General features: G+C 40.2%; 1 long non-coding RNA gene across 2 annotated transcripts; it reads left to right on the plus strand.

Annotated features, from left to right (window-relative positions):
- The first annotated feature begins 2,629 nt into the window (after positions 1-2,629).
- LOC307214385 lies at positions 2,630-15,115 on the plus strand. Of its 2 annotated transcripts, none has more exons than XR_013838017.1 (3): positions 2,630-2,690; positions 13,165-13,250; positions 13,846-15,115. It is a non-coding gene; the product is annotated as an uncharacterized lncRNA (long non-coding RNA). The 2 variants fall into 2 exon arrangements; XR_013838018.1 differs by lacking the exon at positions 2,630-2,690 and adding an exon at positions 5,043-6,268.
- Positions 15,116-17,984: the final 2,869 nt, after the last annotated feature.

A 17,984-nucleotide genomic window follows, 5' to 3' on the forward strand; every position in this document is an offset into this window, starting at 1 on the left:
ATTCAAAGTGCGGCTGCACCATATATTTGTATTAAGACATAATAATGTTGACAACTTTCCTAATGATCCTTCACACAGTATGCTTTTTTTCACAGCTGCTGTTCACTGGGTCGATGTTTCATTGAGCTCATCATTTGTTTGCTTGGATATTACATCTTTTCAAATCTGCATCCATAACTTTTAGACAGGTTAAAATATAAAACTAAAGATTATAATAAATGTTCATAGATAACATATCAAACAAGTACTAAACCATCAAATAAAAAATAACGCTGTTTCAACTGGCACTGCTTAGAATTTGAGACTTTATGTGTAATCAAAACCCAAAACAAACAAATCATCGCAAGCAAATGTGGAGACGGCTTGTGGGCCACAAGCAGGCTTCCAGTGAAACATTTGCCGCCTGCTGGTTGCCTGGATGCTGGGAAAGAATCCTGGATCATGTAGACCTTGGTCTGATTCAGCAAAACACTTTTGAGATTAAGGTGGCAAGGTGCAACTGGAATCAGTACAGTCCCTTAGCTTCCAGCCTGAATCTGCATTGTATTGCAGAGTTTATACCATTTTAATTAACAGTACCTTTACTGCTGAAAGTATGGAGAAAAGTCTCACATCAATCCTGTTATTAGCCATCATAGGTGCTTGGGCAGGCTTGATCATGACCTTCTGCACTCTAATTGTATCACTGCAACTTTTCCCCTTGTTTTGAATGACACTGCAGAAGTGTGATGGGCTGGACTCAGGAAACTTGGATTCAACTGGTCACCCAGAGCTGAAGCTCATTAGGGGTTTTTGGCAGATCAATAATTTGCCCAAACCCAGAGGTGTTGCAAGGATGAGATAGGATAGCCTCACATCAATTGCCCTGAGCTTGCAGGTGGTGCAGGGTATAGATGTGAAAAGTAATATTTTATCTGTTTTTGGCATTTATATGTCATTGCATAAATATCTCCTAATCAACTGTCATCTGAGAAGTTCACAACTTAAAAAAACAAAAATCTTACTACATACAAAGCTAAATCAATCACAGCAGCATAAAATCCAGCCAAGGGTGAAAAACAGTTCAAAGCCTAAACAGCAATAGAACCATAGTTGTTTAACAGCATTGGAAAGTATAGCAGGTCTTCACCGGGTTTCAAAAAGTTCATAATGTAGATTCTGGGCGAGCTTCTCTGGGGAAGAGTGTTCAATAAAATGGGTGTCAGAGCTACAAAGACAAATACTATAAGAACAGTCCACCTAAACCACAAAGCATTGTTAGCACTCCATCTCTTTTTAATCAGTTTTATTTATTTATTTTTAAAAAAACTTTCTTACATTTATATTCCAAGTTGGTATTGGCTACCACCCCAACCTCAGCACTGCTACTGCTTCTCACTGGCACCGAGAAGAAGAAAGTTGGCCCTGGGCAATGGGAAGACATGCAGGGCCAGCCCAGTGCCCTTGAATAGAGGAATTTGAGTCTCATGAATGCACAGTCATCCACCTGCCCAGCCGCTTTCCTTCCTCCAGGCCCCTGGTCTCTCCCGTCCTCATTACTCTCCCTATAAGAGCTGAAGCACTGCAGTGTTTCACGTCTCCCTGCACAGGGAAGCTGCTGTTCCCTCTCTGTGCCCGGCTGAATTGCTCCTCAAAACGGCAGCAGGCAAGCCCTTCTAGTCATTCTTTCTGCTTGGAGCTTAAATGGTGGCTCACGGCAAGGTGGCTGACACTCCCGAATGCCTCTTCTTTTTAGGCCTGCTTGGAAGGAAGCCTTTTGATCTGCAGTCCAGAAGCTTTGTATCACAGTGTGGTACGTTGGCTTGACAGCCATGGACAGAAAGTCTTTACAGAGGGTGGTGAACACAGCACATGATATCATGGGCTGTCCCCTGATCCCGCTAGATGACATCGCAAGAGATTGTTGCCTTAGGAGAGCGAGGAAAGTTCTCAGGGACGATTCACACCCTGGCCAGCACCTCTTTAATCTTCTACCCTCGGGCAGGAGACAAAGAAATATAATCTGTCGTACCAACAGGCTAAAAACAATTTCTATCTGTGGGCTGTTAGGCTGCTGAATGGAAAATAATATAGTGCAACTGACTTTCGGGGTTGGTGTGTTGTGTGACAAGCAAACAGAATGCAATGAGATTGAGTGTTTTGGAGGGGGAGGGAGGCTCAGTTAATTTCATTGTACACAGGTTGTATATTGACAATAAAAATAGTATTATTTGCTTTGTCAGTAGAAAACATTAAGCAAGTGAACAGGCAGTACAGCAAGCTTAGTTCTTATAGAAGATGTTAATTTGCATTACTGCTGCTTAGAGGGAGCAGGGAGACACATCAACATCCAACTAAGGTAAAGGGACCCCTGACCATTAGGTCCAGTCGTGGACGACTTGGGTTGCGGCGCTCATCTCGCTTTATTGGTACAGCTTCCGGGCTGGGTCATGTGGCCAGCATGACTAAGCCACTTCTGGCGAACCAGAGCAACGCACGGAAACGACGTTTACCATCCTGCCGGAGCGGTACCTATTTATCTACTTGCACTTTGATGTGCTTTCAAACTGCTAGGTGGGCAGGAGCTGGGACCAAGCAACAGGAGCTCACCCCGTTGTGGGGATTCGAACCGCCAACCTTCTGATCGGCAAGTCCTAGGCTCTGTGGTTTAACCCACAGTGCCACCCACATCCCTTAACATCCAACTACCGGTAATTAATTTAAACCACTTGCTGAAACTACTCTGTTGCTGACTCTTTGTGCTAGCTTCTGTGGATGATTTTGCCTCTCTAAAGTGAGCAGCTTTACCCTCAAAGCAGAGACTCTTTTGGTTTTGGTTTCTTGCTTTGCTCTTCATTTCCCCTCATAATCTTTTTGGAGGTTGGAGGAATAAAGGTTTGCCCGCTCTGTTTGAAACAGGCTCTCTTGGTAGGCTGTCCTACCCCTGCTACCGTGAGGAGATACAGTCTAAGAGTTAATAACTGGGTCTTCTGTATTGTAATCAGAGCAGATCCTTTAAAAAATCCACCATTTATTGATGCTACTGCATCAAATTTGTGTGAGATATAATTACTGGTTATGTGTTGTTTGCCATTCTTGAACCCCAACCTGTACTTCCCAGCTCCACCATCAAAATAAAAAAAGAAGAAAAAGCAGCCTTTCTAGAAACTTCACAAGTCCATTTCAAAGTGTTTTCCCTATTCATCAATTTTGGCAGTGAGGATTTGGCAGATGCCAATACATACCCTATGAAACTGCATTTTCTTCAGTCAAGCCACCTGGCCCCACACTGTCTCTGAATTATGGCCACTCCTCAGTTCCGCTTTTAAACTTGTTCACAATCTGAAGTTAGGGGTGAGCAGTGAAGTGGCCAAGCTTGCTGATTATGACACCAGATTGCTCAGGGCAGTTAAAACTAAAAAAGAACGTGATGAACTCTCAGGGATCTCTCCAAACTGGGTGAATGAGCATTAAAATGGGAAATCTGGTTCAATGTATTCTAGTGTAAAGTAATGCACATTGGGACAAAATACACACATATACACTAGTGGGCTCTGAACTGGTGATGAGTGACCAGGAACAAAAGTTTGGGGCTGTAGTGGATAGCACAATTAAGATGGCAGCTGTGAAAAGGGATAATTCTGTGTTAGCAATAATGAGAAAAGGGGTTGAAAATAAAGCTTACACAAGGCTATGTTTCACCAACACTTGAATACTGCATACAGTTCTGGTGGCCACAACTCTTCAAGGATATTGTATTGCTGGCAGATATCTAGAAAGGGGCGTAAAAACCTAACTCTGTCATCCTTACTCTTTAATCTCACGTTGCCAGAAGGCCTGGGTGGCAGAGGCCAAGACATACCATATGAAGCTGCCTTTTGCTGAGTTAAACCGACCTTTAATAATAACCAAGTCCCTGAAAGGGAGCCAGCAGGCTTGGTAGGTTGGAATTGGCTCCACTTGATGTTTGAATTCCTCTGATTCCATCCAGAACAAACAGTGTCTTAAAACTGATTTGCTTTGTTGTGATGCTCATTACTATACAGTCCTTGTTTACTTTTCATATTTGCGCACATTACAAAAGCATGCATTACAACCAGTTACAGAAAAACTCAGTAGCACATTGCTGTGATTCACAGCTGCAATATTGTTTTATTTTCAGTTTTATTGCTTATATTGTTTGTGTGTACATATGTATATTTCATTCTTACAAGGCAGTAATTTAAACATAAAACTGTGTTTTATTTATGTATTTACTCAAAACTCTGGAAAAATTAAAGTTAAAAAGTAAAATAAAGTTAAAAAGGGGCAGGTGAAAGCGAGAGTGAAGTTGTAAATCTTGCTTTATGTTTGGGTTGTATTCAGCTTAATTTGCCAGGAAGCTGCACCCTGCGTTTGTTAAATGTTTGCCTTTACATTTTCTAACAGATGGAACATGGGCATTATCAATGTCTCTACTAAACAGCAAATGGCACTGCAACGTAAACACAATATTGCAAGAGGTTGGTCTTACATTAGCATCTTTACAATCTGGCGGATAGTTTGCACATTTAAAGGCATCTTATTTTTAGACCAACTGCTCCTGCACTTCCACATATTGATGGGGGCATTACTGACACTTTTGTACCAGAACTTGCTTTTCAAACCATGCCTAATGTCTATTCCAAACTGAAACAGGAGACCCATTCTTTTCTTTAAAAAATAAAATAAAATTTATTTTATTAATGAAATAACTCCAAGATTAAAGAGCATAAAGAAATATTGCTATAGCAGGTTGAAAGCAGCATAGGGTTGGGCATTCTCATTGACCTTATTTATTTATTTATTTATTTATTTATTTAGGTCTGTCTTTGACCATTATTCTCCTATGTCTTTCGTCTCAAGGCATCCACAACTCTGGTATGAAAAAAATATATACTCAGTAGCAACAAACATTAAATATGCTTTTAAATCAACATTATTTCTATCCCACTTCCAAACCATCTCCATCTCACATGATTTCCTCTGATACATCTTAGCCCATTTTGCACAGGTTTCAAAAGTTTTACCTTCCAGTACAGAATATTCCGCCTCTTCTTCCCTTTCAGCTCATAAACTCTAAACTCCAACTGACCTTTTCTGGTGACCGCCCAGTTATACTATTGCAATGTATTTAATCTGTGGCTTCCTTTGAAGATGGTTCACAAGCTACAGCTAGTGCAGAGTGTGGCTGCTAGATTGTTAAGTGAAATTAGAAGGTGTGAACATAGAACGCGGGCTCTGACCCAACTACATCTGCTGCAAATTTGTTTCCTAGCCCAATTCAAAGTACAGTCATACCTGTTGAACGTTTTGGCTCCCGAACGCTGCAAACCCAGAAGTGAGTGTTCTGGTTTGTGTATGTTCTTTGGAACATGAATGTCCGATGTGGGTTCTGCCACTTGCGATTGGCTGCAGGAGCTTACTGCAGCCAATCAGAAGCTGCGCCTTGGTTTCCGAACGTTTTGGAAGTCTAATGGACTTCTAGAATGAATTCCGTTTGACTTCTGAGATATGACTACGGGTTTTGACCTTTAAAGACCTATACAGATAACTTGCAACTTTTAACTTGTGCACATTCAGCTTGTAAGTGTTTGACAAAAAAAAAAAAGTGGAAAGGAGACGGACATCTGGGAAAAAAGACTTTGGCAATTCCACCCACCATTGAACCCAATGTGTTTTGACTAGGCACAATTTTGGCTTTGGAACATAACCCCCTTACATGCGTGATGTCACAAACACTAGACTATTCATTCATTCATTCATTCCAGTGATTTTCAGACCACCTTTCATCCAAAGGCTTCCATTTCTTCATGGGGGAACCTATTGCAATAATTTACAGTGGTACCTCGGTTTTCGAACAGCTTAGTTCCCGAACAACTCGGAATCCGAATGCTGCAAACCCGGAAGTAGGTGTTCTGGTTTTCGAACTTTGCCCTGGAAGCCGAACGTGCTCCTGAGCTTCTATTTCACTGTTGCACCGCTCAGTTGAGTCCCCCCCACCATCGTAATTAAAGCCTCTTTTCCTCCCGCTTCTGCCCTTGCGCTGCTCATTTGAGACTCCCCCGTCGTAATTAAAACCTTCTGTTTCTGATTGCAGTCTTCTGAGGTGATATTTGGTACTTTTGTTTTTGCTTTTTTTGCGTTTTTGTTTGTGTGGCTTTTTCATTTTCATGACTGTGGCTTGTTTTTCATTTTATGATTGTCTGATTGTGTAAATGCGGAAATGGATAAAAGCCACTCATCCAAACAATGACTATCATCAGCGCAGGTAAGAAAATTTTTTAATTTTTATTTTTATTATCTACAATACTGTCTTATTTATTTTATAGTACAGAACTTTGATTATTGCTTTCATTTTATGGATCAATGGTTTTGTTAGATAGTAAAATTCATGTTAAATTGCTGTTTCAGGCGTTTTTTAAAGTCTTGAATGGATTAATCCATTTTGCATTACTTTCTATGGGAAAGTGCACCTTGGTTTTGGAACGCTTTGGTTTTGGAACAGACTTCCGGAACGGATTAAGTTTGAGAACCAAAGTACCACGGTATCAAATGGAATGACTTTCTGTCAGCCTTGTTAACAAAAGTCAAGAGTACTTGCTGTTGAAGAAACTGAAGAATTTGGGCATTTGAGTGCATTGATAAACTATTAGAAAATATTTAAAGATGAAAGTAGGCATAATTTGCCACAGCTTATGTATGAGAACCCTGGCCAGGATCCAAAGGGTGCTTTAGGCATGCCCAAGTACCTTGTGGCATTTGACCTAAGACATTTTGCAAACTGTTTTCTTTTTCCATTTCCAAAGCAAGCAATGGGAGGATGAAGTGGGGAGAAAGAGGAGGAGGAGGAGGAGGAGGAGGAGAAGAAGAAGAAGAAGAAGAAGAGGAGGAGGAGGAGGAGGAGGAGGAGTTTGGATTTGATATCCTGCTTTATCACTCCCCTAAGGAGTCTCAAAGCAGCTAACATTCTCCTTTCCCTTCCTCCCCCACAACAAACACTCTGTGAGGTGAGTGGGGCTGAGAGACTTCAAAGAAGTGTGACTGGCCCAAGGTCACCCAGCAGCTGCAGGTGGAGGAGCGGAGACGCGAACCCGGTTCACCAGATTATAAGTCCACCGCTCTTAACCACTACACCACACTGGCTGCTTGCCTGGGGATTGGGTCCAAAGTTCTCTTGCATGTGTGGAATTAGTCATGTAGCTCTTTATTTCCTGGTCACTAATCATCATTCCCTCTAATTCCAGTTTTGGTTCCATTGATTAGGTAACCCTCACAAGAGGTAAATATCAGCAAGCCTGGGGGAATGCCAGTGTTCAAAAGCAACTGCGTGTGCTTCGTGGCCACAGAATGCTAACTGTTGTGGGGAAATGGAATAGAGAAGTTAGAATGGCTGCTTACCCAGTCTCGAGGTGGGCGGCCCCATCTTGGCAGGCTCTGCCCACCCCAGGGAGCAATGTTGGCTCAGCGGCTGGCATTTGTGGAAATTCCCTGGCCAGCCAATTGGGTTGGCAGACTTTGCCACCACCTGATATTTGAATTCTGGCCAATCCGGCCTCGCTGGGTGGGCAGGGCTTGGGAGCAGACCAGATGGGCCCACCCCCAGCCTATAAAAGCCAGCTGTGCCCAACCCTGGGGACTGCAGTCAGCCAAAGAACACCCCTCCCTCTCGCCCTATTCAGTAATGCTGTGGATTTTGTATGCCAACTTTTTCTTCCCTCGGGCATTGCGTAATGGTTGCCAAATATGGAGCCAGGGGAAAAATTGCCTGCAAACTGATTGGCCCCCTTTGAAGGTTTTGCCTTCCCCATAGCCATAGTCACAACTTTGGCAGATAAGGCATTGGGTGGAATACTTTTCATCTAACCTCAGGAGAAGGATTGAAGCAGCGCATCACCCACCCGCCCCAAAACAGTGCAATAACAGGGTACCCCATTAGAGGGGTGCAGTTGGAAGTCTCTGTCCAAAAGCCAAGGTGTGCGGCTGATGGGCCACAGAGCTTCCTTCAGTGGCTTGAGAGGGCTCTCAGTGTAGTAATATTTACATGTGTATTAGGATAATAATATCAAACTTACAAAAGAATGTATGGGTTAGGGTATTTTTCATGTATGTTCATATTTCTTTCTCTACACATTTCTGTGCATTTTTCTTTTCTTCTTCTTTGTATCACTTTATTTCTTTATAATTGAAAACTTTTCTTTTTTAAAAAATAATATTTATTCAGATTTTTTAAAGATTACAAAGAAAACATGAGAAAAACAAAAAACAAAAAAAATACGCAATACAACACAAAAACAGAAAAATACAAAGAAAAAATGCAATCATTAAAAAAGAAAAAAGAAAAAAGCAATTTAAATCCTTTACATAACCACTTCCCTTTTACTTATTTTCTTGACCTCCCCACACCTCCCATTTCTGTATTCAAATTCAGATTTTTATTTCAGCAAATCCTTTCAACCTTATTTTTTAACTTAATAGTTTCTTTTAATATGTTATTATTTTACTTTCTCTCTTTCATTCATTTCCTCGATTCATTTTTGCTTAATCTTCTATATCTAATCTTTTTCCCTATATATCCTTCCAACCTTGTTTTCATTTAATTTAATTTATTTTAAAAACCACTTTTACTTTATCCAATCTTAACTCTCATCCAAACTTATACTTCAATACTTATTCTTAAACCATTTCTCTAAGGTCGACCAAAATTCCCTTCCACGAATTTCCCAATTTTCATACAGATAACAGGACAAAAAGAAAAACAAATTATAATTATATACCCTTTGAGTTCCCAATTTCTATTCCACCCATGCCCCCTTCCCGGTTTCAGTCCCCAACATGTGTCCATCAGTCTCAATATACAATCAGCCTGGAGATCTTAAGACCGAGGCTCTTAATTCTCTCTCACTTCCTCTCTGCCGGTCTTTTTGATAGTCCTTAATATTAAAAACCAAATCTCGGGGAAGCTCCGGCCCAACAGGATCCACTTTTCTTCCATCCAGGCCTTCATACTTAAGGACTAAGCCTATGGGGTATTCCAGATCTTGTTTCATACTCCTTTCAAATCCAAATGTCCCCAAAGCTCCATCTTCCACCTTAATCAAATTTGTAATCCTTAGGTCTTCAGATCTCCACATAAGGAGATCTCTCCACTTTTCACTCTCCAATTCAGGCCGGACTTTCCACATCAGGTTTTTGTTTTCCTTTGTTGCCATCATGTCAGGCCTCAAATTACCGTTCTCCTTTAACATCTGCAAAATTACGGCTCCCCCTTCCTTTTCTTCAGGGACAACATATATCTCCTTCTCCAAATTCTCAAAGCTCTCAAATTTCTCTATTTGTCCAGTTGAGTAGGCTTCCTGCGTCAGATCCTTGTCCTTATCAAATTCAATGAAAATATTCACTGTTAAATCCAAAGTTGTAGCATTTGTAGCCAAAACATCAATTTGACCTTGCAACTTTCCCAAGAGAACAAATGCTCTGTTCAGTTCAGCCTGTATTTTTCCTCCACCAGCCATTCTTTGTAATGTCCCAAAGCCCCCTCTAGGGGAGTTCTATTTCCTTGATGTTCCTTTCAGCACAAATCCAAAAGTCCAGTTAGTTTGTATCAGCCCTTCCTTTTTCAGGAGCAGATTGTAACAAAATGTAACCAGCAGAAGCAACAGAAACAAAGTCCTCTTTTTGCGTCTTGACAGCTAGCTTGACAGCTGTCAAGATCTTCTTTGCCTCATCACCAAGCTCTCGCAAAACACTCCCGGGTCCGGGGGGTGGCGCTTCAGCTCCCAAATTTAGTTCTTTTTCTGCAGGTTCCCCTGCTTCCAATAAAATTCTTATAATGCCAAACCGTGAAATTAAGGTCTTTTGCAAGAAAAAAGAAGAAAAATTCTCCTCGACCTTAGTTAACAGGTCCTTTGCTTTAAGTTGTTTACAGAGAGGGAAGGCGGACTTCCTGTTTAGACCTTACTCGATCGTGCCGAATTTAATAAATTTTCTTTAAAGTTCCAATTTCCATACTACTCACGGGTTGTTCCTTTAGAGTCCAATTGTTCACAAGAAGAAGTCAGCGCTCTCTGACAAACGGCTGTGCGGCTTCACTCCGCGGGAGAAGCAATCGACTCTCAGCACCGCGCCGCTCACCCCGTCCCGTTCCGGAGCCTTTAAAAAGGCTCCTTCGCGGCTTGGGGGGGCGCAAATGGTGCCCGCCGAGTCCCCACGCTCACAGGCTTCACCCGCCTGTGATTTTTTGAGGGTCCCCGCTTCGCCGCAGCGGTAAGACCCGATCCCGCGGAGCCGATCCCTCCGGAGCTCAGAGGGAATCCGCCATTAGTCGTTGGCGCTAACCCGGAAGTTATAATTGAAAACTTTTCAATAAAATATTAATATAAAAAAACCACACATGCCAGTGTGAGTTAAGCCAGCATAAAGTTATACATATCCCTGATAGAAGGAAAGCAAGCCTTTTAAAAAGTGCTCTTTGCAGGGTTGCCAGGTCATGTGACCAAGCAGACTGAGTTTCCAATACTGTACAACCTTAATCCCCTCTGTCTGGTCCCTCCGCCACCCGAATGCTCCCACTTTTAGATTTACACTAGCCTTGAATTAGCAAAACAACAACAACAAAAAAACAAAACACCCTGCATCCTAAACTGCTGATATTCACAGATCTTGCCATAGGTTTACCTCCTAAACACATGTTGTATCTCTACATACCATCCTTGCACTAAGATGCATAAGATTAATTTTGTTCACTGAAGTAAAAACGGGAGGGGGGGAGGGATTATACCATTTGTCAAAGTGGAGGGGCAACATAAGTTTGTATCTGGATTGATATTAGACAGCAGGAAATTATTCTTGCATTAGCCATTTAAAGCACATCTTGAAATCTGAATATGAAGAAGATTTATTTCTAAATGCAATACTTTCTCTTGATATTTATGCAGCAGTTTTCCTGGCACAACAGCAATAGCTGTCTGTCGTATAAACTCTGCTATTTTATGAATTGTGTGCTCTAGGAGTTTCATTTTTATCCTTTCTGTACATATTGAGGCATTTATTACCATGTGTACCATATTTATTAAAATGACTACTTGATAGATACCGAATTGCAAAAGTGTGTGATGTAACTATGTTATAGAATCCACAGAATCATAGAATTGTAGACTTGGAAAGGACCCCAAGAGTCCTCTCATCTAACCCTTGCAATGCAGGAATCTCAATTAGATCATACATGATAGATGGCAATCCAACCTCTGCTTAAAAACCTCCAAGGATTATTCATTCGTTTCTCAAATTTATACCCTTTCCCCTGTGTAGGCATGGCTTCCAAAGACTGATTGAACCAAGTATTTTGGCCAGTCAAACTCATGAGCTGGTGAACTGTTTGCTTGTTTCCTACAATGACATTCAGAGGTATGTGGCATGTGAAGGAGGTTCAATCTGCCCACAGTGGGCAGATCTACATCATGCATTTAAAGCTCATGACTTCTCCCAAAGAATACTGGGAATGGTAGTTTTCCCCTCCCAGTGCTACAACCTATAGTACCATTAACAAACTACAGTTCAAAGGATTCTTTTGGAGTAGTCATTTGCTTTAAATGCATGTTGGGTGTGCTTTAAGTGTGTGGTGTGGATCTGCCCACAATCCTATCATCCATGAGTTTGTTTGTCTAATCCCCTAGTAAAGCCGTCCAAGGTGGTAGTCATGTGACTCATCACATTTTGCAGAGTTGTGTGAAGAAGTACTTTATTTTTTGTCCTGAATTCTTTGGATGGCTCAGAGGTCAAATAACATGTTTTGTCATGTTTGTGTTGATTATATGTAATGTAAATAAATTTGAGACTTGTTTTTAGTAAAAAGCAATATGAAAGTCTAATAAATCTAATCAAGTTAGACTATTATGTAAATAACAACATCATGCTAAATAGACAGTTATCTGTTGTGATCCATTAGGACAATACACGTGCATGCAATCACTAGAAGTTAATTTGTTTCCTGCTTGGCAGCTTCCAAACTGAACCACCAAAGTTCACTGAGGGTGGGGTACTAGTTTAATGGAGGAGCAGAAACTTTGTGTGCAAAAGATTCCAGGTGCAATCCTTGTCACCTCTGCATGACTGGCAGAGATCCGTCTGAAATCCTGGAGAACCACCTCCAGTCAGTGTGTAAACAGAGCTGAGCTAGAAGGACCAGTGATCTATAACTCATTAACAACAACAACAACCCACTCTTCATCCTAACATCCTGGGGTGGCTTACAACAATTTAAAATACAACATTAATAACAATTTAAAATGAGACAGCTTCTTGTGTCCCAGTTCAGGAGATCAGCCAAGAAACAAACCATAGAGGAATAACCTAGATCCTGTCCCAAGTTTGGTTCATGGACCATTTTGAATGGCAGCCAATGCTTTGTCACATAGTATGTGAATCCAGAGTTGGGCAGGCATAACCTTTATTAGACTAACCAAAATGTCTCATGCCTCAGGCCCACTCACTCACCCACATAAAAACACACCCAAAGAGATAGTGCTCTGTGCAATCGCCTGTGAATCTTGAAAGGCAGCGTCTCTTTTTGGAACTCTAAGCCAACTGCCTGAGCCCAGTAGCTTAATCCTTCTGTTCCAGTCAGGAAAGTCATCCTGACAGGAGATTCAACACTAAGCTATGGAGAGAGTGGGGAAGCCGGGGGGGGGGTGTCTCCATGTAACAGAAACAACTGGTTGCTAATTCATGGCAGACACAGGCCTGTCACAAGTGTTTCTCCATGCTGACTAGTAGTTTTGCAAAGGAACTTATAGTTGTAAAGTTCAGGGAGAAAGTTCTGCTCCCAAAGAGTCCAGTTTGGGCAGCCATCCCATAACTACTTAACTTGAGAGTAAGCCCATTAAACTCAGTGGAACTTTATTCTGAGCAGCCATGTATGGAACGGCAGTGTAAAATTGGCTATTATTAAACGGAAGCAATTTATCTCTTTTGTCTTATTATGCAAATAACCTTCCAAAATCGAGCTTAACATGCAATTTTTATCCAAGAATATTTTTGTGTGAAGCTATTCTGAAAAGATTTGTATCTTTATAATTAGGAAGGGCAAATATATTAAGAAGGATAAAAGGATAATTTTCTAATCTCCTGTTATGCAAATTAGTTTATAATTTTTATCATTTACTTCAGAACTGGAAGAACAATGGAGCTTTTGTTCACATGCAAGGGAGTCTCCGATGTCTGCTTGACATGGTGCAACTGAAAATTATCTCAAGGCAAGTATTATTAATGGCATGAAGAGACTGTAAATACATATCAATTAGCTACATGCACACATATTAAACTAGTAAAAGAAAAGTTCATATTTTACACACTAACTTTAGCTCTTAACCTCTTAGCCCTTCAGTTTCCAAGAATGCAATTTCTACCCTTCTGTGTTCCATATTACAGAACTCTGTACTTATCTTAAAAGGTAAAGGTAAAGATACCCCTGACCGTTAGGTCCAGTCGCGGACCACTCTGGGGTTGTGTGCTTATCTTGCTCTATAGGCTGAGGGAGCCGGCGTTTGTCTGCAGACAGCTTCCGGATCATGTGGCCAGCATGACTAAGCCGCTTCTGGCGAACCAGAGCAGAGCTCGGAAATGCCGTTTACTTATCTTAGATGAAGCTTATTTCATTAGGGGTTTTCCCCTCAACATGTATTTCAAAATGTTAAGAATAAACCTCAACAATAATTGATATAGCATGTTCTACATGTATTGAGTATTGAAGTAAATTATTAGAAATCAAAAGAACAATATTGTTGGTGCGATCACAAAACATCCCCAGAGTGGATTATTATTATTATTTTCTTGTTTTCTCAAAATTAGCCAATACGAAGGAGGAGTTAAGCAAGAAAGGAACATAAAAGAGGTTTTCCCCTGCCGGATATACTATGAGGCATCCTGTCTGTTGGTTGAAGGAATGGATGACATCAGAGAATTCACATATTCTAGACTTAGAAGGTCATTACTATTTTTGGTTGGCACGCTTATTTATGGTATGAAAATGTGAAAGTTCATAAAGGATTTACAAATCATATAATTGGGGGGGGATGTACAATGTATGGGATAAATACAAGAATTTATTAGAGGTAAAAACACCACTTTAGCTCTCACCATTGGAACTATAGCGGTAAAGAAAAAGAATATGATAGAAGGGTGGACAACTTACAGAAATTTATTAAAACAAGAGGGAGGAGAGTATAAATTAAAAGAATTTAAGGAATTATCAGGGAAATTAACAACATGGATACAATATCATCATTTGAATGAAGTATTTAAGAAAGATAGGATATGAGGGTTTGGGGAACAAATATCGCAACTGGAGAGAGACCTGTTGGAATGTAATGTAAAAGTGCTGTCTAAAATGTATATAATATTATTGGAATGGGAGACAAAGGATGAGCAAGTAAAATCCTCAATGATACATTGGGCAATAGATATTGGTCATAATATAGACATGGAAGCATGGGAACAATTGTGAAATATGGATATAAAATTTACAGCATGCTATGGTCTAAGAGAAAATGATATGAAAATGAAAAAATGTATAAATCTAAATAAAATAAGTGTTGGAAATGTAAAGAGAAAGAAGGTTCTTTTTATCATATTTGGTGATCTTGTAGTAAGGTTGAAGCTTACTGGGAAATGATATATAATGAATTGAAAAGGATGTTTAGAATAACGCTTGTAAAAAAAACCCCAGAAGCTTTTCTTTTGGGAATTATAGGGACAGAACTACCTAAACTGTATAGAATCTTATTCATGTATGCTACTACAGCGCCAAGAATGTTACTCACCCCAAAATGGAAAGAAGTCCCAGCAAAGGAAGAATGGATACAAAAACTTGTGGAATATGCAGAAATGGCAAAACTTACTGGAAGAATAAGGAATCAAGATAACTTTTTTTATATATATAAAAAATGGAAATGGTTTGTTGAATATTTACAGATAAACTGTAAACAGATAAGAACATTGGCAGGAGTATTGTAATAACTTGCAGTTTTATAAGAGTATATATTTAAAGCCGATGAATAAATGAGCAAATTAAGTTAATTTGGATATGCAGAAGTTATTAAAAATAAATTTAAGGAATCGCAGAAAGAGGCGGAAGGAAGACAATTTTTGAAATGTTAAAATGATTGTCAAATCAGTGAAATACATAAACCTGAAAAGCATAATTAAATTTCTTTTTTAAAAAAGTAAGTGCTCACTCTTCTTCAAGAAGGCCTTCTCAGTAACTGATAGTAAATAATGCCATGTTATGAGGGGAGGGCCATTTTCACTTATTTCCATGGTGCACCTATCTGTATATGTATGTGCATTTCTGTTAGATGAGTGATTTCAGCAGGATACAGCCGACAACAGACATGACTGATAAACATGGCTTGCTTGAAGCTGGGCCCTTTTAAATGGAGAGACTCCTCTCACGGAAGGTGGAGCTGGCTTCTGAGCTAGAGCTCAGCTCCTGTTCAAGGCTCAGACTGAGGATGGCTAGCTATCATTGAGTCGCATCTGAACTCTGCTTTTGTGGAGTCTCCAAACTGAGATCTCTATGGAACTGTCCAGGGTGCTGCTGAAGCCTCACTTCACATCTGCATTGCAGAGTCGGTTGCTTAAAGCAGAACAGGTGCTCACCAGTCACACCTGCTGCCAGTTACCTGATGATGGGACTCTGGTACCACTCCGGTGGGAAGGTAAACGGCGTTTCCATGCGCTGCTCTGGTTTGCCAGAAGCGGCTTAGTCATGCTGGCCACATGACCTGGAAGCTGTACGCTGGCTCCCTCGGCCAATCAAGTGATATGAGTGCCGCAACCCCAGAGTCGTTCACGACTGGACCTAACGGTCAGGGGTCCCTTTACCTTTACCTTATGCCACTACTGTCTCTGGGCACTTGGGCTGTGTCTTCTTTGTGTGATTCCGCCCATGGATGGTTAAGTCCAGTCAAAGGCAACTATGGGGTGTGGCACTCATCGCGCTTCAGGCCAAGGGAGCTGGTATTTGTCCACAGACAGCTTTCTGGGTCATGTGGCCAGCATGACTAAACTGCTTCTGGCGTTTACCTTCCTGCCACAGCGATATGTACGGTATTTATCTACTCATGCTGGTATGCTTTTGAACTGCTAGGTTGGCAGGAGCTGGGACAGAGCAATATACCATGAATTAGACATTGTATGTAGTAAAAGTTGAATCCATCCAAAGGTTATTTGTAATATAAAAAATGTTATATAACATTTGTAATATAACAATTGTTATTTGTAATATAGTGTATAGAAAGCTTTTCAAAACATGTCAAGTGGCTATTAAAGCATTCTTTCCCCCTCCACCCACACCCACACAGTTTGATATCGAAAAAGTAACTTATAATTATATGTGCTATGCATATGCTCTTTGTGTTGCTGTAGTGGCATTAACAGTTAACAGCCTGAATAATGTTTCAAGACATTAGAGATATTGCAGAATTCCTACAGTCCCTATCATCCACTCTTGCACTTTATTTTCTCTTCTTTCAATGACAGAAATTAACCCCCACATCTTATTCAGTTGAGTGTTTCTGGGTTGTTGTTTTAAATTCCCAAATGCATTATAAATAAGTGTCACACCACAAGTGTGTATACAGTACTGAGTGATTAACCATAAGAGTGAGACATTTGAAATAAATTCTTGAACAAGTAAAGCTGTACAATGAGTGTACAATGGTAGTTCAAGGTCAGAGGATCAAGGCACAATCTTGAAAGAAAAATTGCAGGAGAGAATCAGAGACAAACTGCTGTGGGAAGTGTTTATCATTGCTCTTAAGTTGCTCTTATGTGTGGCAAAAATCTGAGAAGGAAAGTCTTGTCTCATCTCTCCACAGAATTTGGGAGGAAAATTGTTCTTTCACAAAAATATTATTGCCATGTGGGGTCAGAGCAGGGCTCCATCTTTCCCAATATCCCAACACTGCTCAGCTAGATGTTTCTGTGGTGCCAAAAGAGCAGCAAGCCTCCTTACTTTCCAGGAACACGTGTTTTCTCTTACTTCCCAGAAGTGAAATCTGAACTGATACTTAGGTGAAACTTTAATTTAACCACATTAATAAACCAGAGGACAGAACTTTAGGACCTAAGCAACCAACAGAGCTTAACTGAATGGCTGGGGTACTTTTTGGCCCAAAGGCATTTAAATATTTAGGACTATGTAGAGTACATATTCCTATAACACTGGGTAAACTATATAATTTATATTAAAAGCCTTTAGTGAAAGCCATTCAAAAAATATAAAGAGGTAGGGAAAGAATAATGTAAGCTGGGCAGAAATAGAATGGCAGAAATGAAACTTATTCCAATATTCCTTTATTTGTTTCCCTTTCCCCACTCCCACTATTAAGGCTAAAAATATTCAATTTTTTTCAGAGTGAAAGATCTAGAATTACCATGCATTTTGTTTTTTGTTTTTTAAGTGAATGAATGGGGAATCTCTAATCTGGCTATATATGATGATTCATTCCATCTTCAGCAACTGTGCTACTTGATTTTCAAAGAAGAGTAGCCATGGATAAAAATAGAATAAACAAAAACTATGGCAAATAATATTTATGTGTATTGTCATTCCACCCATTGTACCTCACCAGTTTGGAATAAAATAAAAAAAGCCCCAATTATCAGGTGCACTTTTCAGGTCTGGAAAAACTGGCAAAGCCTCACCTCTCCAGGAATTTCTCCAATAATGCCACCTGATTATCACCCTAGATTTAAATGTGATATACCCAAAGGTAAATTAGTAAAATGGGAAGAAAATTGATATTTTAGACCTTAATATATATTCTTTACCACAGAGCTGATATTGGACAATTTGAATACACCAGTTAGAATGATGTACTCTTAAGGATGATGGCCTTGCTATTTACTGGCTTTCAAAGAATGGTAGAAGTGAACAATGTTTCTGAATGGGGGCTAATATAAAAACTAAATACACAATATTTTCT

The sequence above is a fragment of the Podarcis cretensis genome (assembly GCF_951804945.1).
Source record: "Podarcis cretensis genome assembly, chromosome: 4".
Taxonomy (NCBI): domain Eukaryota; kingdom Metazoa; phylum Chordata; class Lepidosauria; order Squamata; family Lacertidae; genus Podarcis; species Podarcis cretensis.